Below are 4,656 nucleotides of genomic sequence, written 5' to 3' on the forward strand. Positions count from 1 at the left end.
CAAAAGGACACTGAAATATTTGACAATGTTGTCATTTACAGTTACTCTCCTCCCTGCTAGTCTTGGCTTGGAAGAAAGATATACAGAAATAACAACTATTCCATCTGAGCTCACACTCCCTTATTTTTTATTTTTATTTATTTTTCTTCCTGATACACATGAATTGTTAATTTCTACAGATCATATAAAAAGGGACAGAGCGAGTGTCTGCAGGTATAGTGCGGTGCAGAGGGATGGTGAGAGGGCTGGTTACGGCAGCCTAATGCACCCTGGCCAGACCAATAAGACAGAGGCATTGAGGGTCACTCTATAATCCCCGGCTCATCTGAGGTGGCTGGAGATGGGTTTGAAAATGCGCCTCGCCGAGTGCCACAAAGCAACACACACACCCATACGCATCCACCCCCCTCTGCTCATGGTGCTTTCATCGAACACACACACACACACACACACACACAAATCCGTGCTCAGACACACAGGCGTTTAAAAAAAAAAAAAACTATCTATGCCTGCACTCAGGCGTGCTGACGTGCACACGCGCACACACTAGCTCCCATCCACTGACCCAGACGGACAAACACAGGCACGCACACAGTAGCTGTAGCGAGCAATGAATTACAACACATTGTGTCTCAAGCTTAGTTCCTGTCTGCACAGCTCCACCTTGACCTCTCTCTCTACCGTTCTCTTTACCTTTCTGTCTGCCTCTCTTCTTTATGCCTCCCTGCCGCCTTGTCTTTCCTCTCAGTCTCTCCTCTTTGCTTTTTTTGTCGTCCATTTTCCACCTCCCCTCCTGCTAGATCCTTCTTTATTTCTCCTCACCTCCTTTTATTCTGACTCCATCTATTTCGATATATATCTCTCCTTTTCATTCCCTTCCTGCTCTTTCTTTGCGGCCACCCCTCCTCTTATTTACTCCCTCTGTGCTCGCTGCGCCTCCTCCCCTCCCTCCCTCCTTGCTCCATCTCATCTCAGACACACTCACCTGGCTCTCCCCTTTATTGCCTCAGGAGGCTGGAGAGCCACTGTTTCCTTTAATCCCAGCCAATGCCATCTGCAAACACTGACAGTCACACAGCGACTCCATCGTTGTCTCACTATCAAAGCCGTGGCGCTATCAAAGGCTGGACGGGGCGTAATCACAGCAGCCGCACGGCAGATTGAACCCCCGTTTGATTTGACTTAGTGCACACAAATAAAGGATAATATCGGTGTCATTTAGGCTGCTTCCTCCGACTTATTGACTGGCAGTGGTTGCATGTAGAGATCCACAGTTGGGGGTCTGGTGAGCAATGCCTGCCTCAGAATTGGTTTATGTGTGTGTTTTTGTGCTTTTGTGAGTAAAGCAGGCAGGCACAATAAAACCCATTCATGGAGGAGCAAATCTTCTCTTCCTCCCATCCATTTATGCTACTGCAAACACAGACATACAACAACAACAACAAAAAAAAGAAGTAGAAGCACGCAGACACAAACACACACACACACGTTCACACTCCCTTGCTCTCTTTTCTGAGGCCCAGTGTTTGTTTGGTAACAACACAGGGAGGGAGGGGGGAATCCCCAGACTCCTATTTCCTCTCTGATTCTCCTCTCTAGCCATCTCTCGGCAGACGCCAGTGGCTAATTAGCAGAATGGCGATCTGCTAATTGTGTTAATTTACAACATTTTAGCCGAGGGGAGTCTAGCAGGGGCTGGCAAGCCTGTCACCCTCCCAGTGTACCAAGCAGCGAACGCCTCAGACAAAGAGCTGCGCGGAGGAAAGTTTTGTATTAGCTGGGAGGCTTCTTTAATATTGAGAATATATTAAGTGGAAGCAGCACTACAAAAGGGCAGTATTTCAAGGAGAAAATTACAAGCCGGGAAAACTGGACAGAATAAGAGGAAATGAGGCCAAATACAGGTTTCACAACAATCCTTCAATTGCAGTCTGGTTTGTATACACCATTATATTGTTGTTATGTGTGTGTTTTTTAAATATAAAATCAAAGGTACACGATTTTTAAGGAACCAAAAGAGGATGTAGTTTGTCATTTCATCGAAATAACTGGCAGGCACACTTTTCTTATTCTGTTCTCCATTATTCCAACACAGTATGAATGCAAAATCATCATAAATAAATAATATCATTATTGAACTCTTGAACGGTCTCATGAAAGCAGAGTAAATCAAACATTTTTAAAGGGCTTTTAAAGTTGGATCGTTCTTAGGATTGTATTCTCAAGCTACATGTTTGATCCGTAGCCAGGAGCAAAATGCTGAGTTTGGCAGTGCACATGAAATCTCTATTATTTCAACATTAGCTCTTCAGCATTAATGGATCATATATAGCTGAGGAGAAAGTGGCACGTGGCAAAGGCTGTAAGCCAGATTCAGCTGTGTCTTCAACCATCAGAGTGCCTTCTTTTGCTAATCCACAGTCCAACCCCCCCCCCATCTGATTCAGGAGCTAGAGTCACTGCAGTGTCTAGTCTTCGAGGTCTGCAGAAGCAAATGCCTGCGATGAAACTGCCTCACTGATGCCAGGGTCAATCTACGTGTCGCTTGATTCTGCGGCAGAAATATCCACCTTCACATGTCATTTAATGGGGCCTTCAGTAACCTTCCATTCGGTAATCTAATCATTGACCACCACTGGTGATCAAGGAACGACAATGTCGTCAAGTACTTGACCTTGGCCTGTAACTAACATAATAATAAAGTCCCATTTTTATAGCGCAGGCCCTACCGACAGGGGTGAAGTGGTGAATGCAGAGTGAAGTGGTAATTTATAGTATCACTACACAAGATAATGTTGACAGGAGAATGGATTTTAGTTATTTGTCTTTGCACAGATGAAATAGTGAAAAAGACCCCCGCTAAACTGCAGTAACTTTACTCTGGCTGTGCAGTTGTATTCTAGCTTCTGTTCAGCTTGGTATTTTCTGGAACCTGCTGTTGCACTTCAATGCTCCCTTTGTTCTGAGGAGACATCTATCGCACCATAGCCACAGCTAGCCTGAGCTAACTGTAATATGTAATTCAAAAATAAAGTGGCGTAACTTAGCAGTAAACACCATCACTTTGTTGTCGCTACCATTAAATCACATATTTAAATGGATGAAAATGAACATTAAGGTATCAAATTTAGTACAAATATTAAAAGTCAACATTTAATTATGAACTATGAACATATTCAAAATAAAGTTATTTTCTTAAAGTAACCACGTTCAAAATGATGTTAAAGATTTCTGTACAGGCAGAGCATCTATATGTTTTTAGGACGACATTTAGCCAATCCTGGAGATTTTAGGTGTAAAGGAATCAGCCTAAAAAGAAATAAAATAAAAGCATTAAAACCGTTTTTACAACCTTGTTACACAGTTTGCTGGGTTCTTTAACCACTATTTTTATGCTGTTTCTGTAGTGCAGTGCATTCAGCATTATGGGACTGTAAAACCTCCAACTGATTTGACATTTAATCTCCAAATTGTTACAAAATCTGTCAAAGCAGCGAGTGGATTTCTCCCTGCCAGTCTTCAGTGACATGCAATCAGGCAAGAATTGTGAAGCGAGTGACTACATCTGGCAATAAGGTCGTTTCGAGACAAATATCAGTTGATTTAACACATGTTGTGAAAACAAAAAGCTGCACTGCATTGCAAAGAAGTGAAGATATTATGACGTGTTAAGATGGATATGTCTTTGCGCTGTCATGATGTATTGGCCTGTTTTCGGCTTCATTTTAAGTGCCAGGCTGTGGTTCAGCTCAACTCAGTGCAGGGACGCGTACAGAGAAATGGATGGAGGTAGAAATGAAAGGAGGAAGCGAGGATGGAGATCGGAGAGAGCAGGAAAACACAAAAATAAAACAAGCCTTGCGAATCACAGCGCGCTCCTCTTGCCACATAGTTTGACACTCCATCAAACTCCGATATGTCCTCCATTTAAAGAAACATGAATCTTTCTAATTCCATCATTAATAAAGATAACATATATAAAAGAGTGTGTCAGGCTCCATCAGGGCTTTCATCTCTTCTATAATGAGGTTAATGCAGAGACGCAGTGATTACCCCAGCAATGCAAATGAAGGCCAAATGATAACTTGCACTATTTAAATAAGGTAATAGCGATTACTCTACGTTATTCAAATGAGGACAGATGCTTTGAACTGAGCGCTTTGAACTCGCTGCTCCTTCTCCAAAACAGAGATGGAGGAGGATTGACTTTGGAATCATTCAGTGTGTATCCTCTAATTCAGCGTGATGTAAACCAAGGGCAATGAGCAAAGCAAAGTCACTTAATGTGGTGGTGCAGCATGGGCTGGGTCAGATAGGAAAAATGCTCAAGGTAGCCTGACATATACACTCCTTTTCTCTCGTTAAAAGACCTTGAAAGTCACAGAAAAAAGGTCCTTGAATTCATTAAGGGCTCAAATCAACTAAAAATCAACACAAATATCTATCGGAGTGTTTTTTGTTAATAAAAATCATCGACTACTCCAAATTCCGCCCATTCATTTCCCAAAAACATTCAAGGCCTTTTATAATTTCAAATATGAAAAGAATTCTGCTACTTGTGGAGCCTAATTTGCCTGAGCTTTAATGTTGAAATGAGTGTGTTCCGGCTTCGACAGCCTTCGTCAGGGTTACAGGATTATATATATATATATATAT

General features: G+C 42.3%; 1 protein-coding gene across 1 annotated transcript in view; it reads left to right on the plus strand.

The window, feature by feature from the left end:
• The window catches only part of LOC118339764 (fidgetin-like), a gene marked incomplete in the record, with an annotated part of 32,288 nt that overhangs the window by 24,605 nt on the left and 3,027 nt on the right, over positions 1–4,656 (plus strand).

Source organism: Morone saxatilis, unplaced genomic scaffold (genome assembly GCF_004916995.1).
Source record: "Morone saxatilis isolate NCDOM2014 unplaced genomic scaffold, NCSU_SB_2.0 Contig6, whole genome shotgun sequence".
In the NCBI taxonomy this organism is placed as follows: domain Eukaryota; kingdom Metazoa; phylum Chordata; class Actinopteri; family Moronidae; genus Morone; species Morone saxatilis.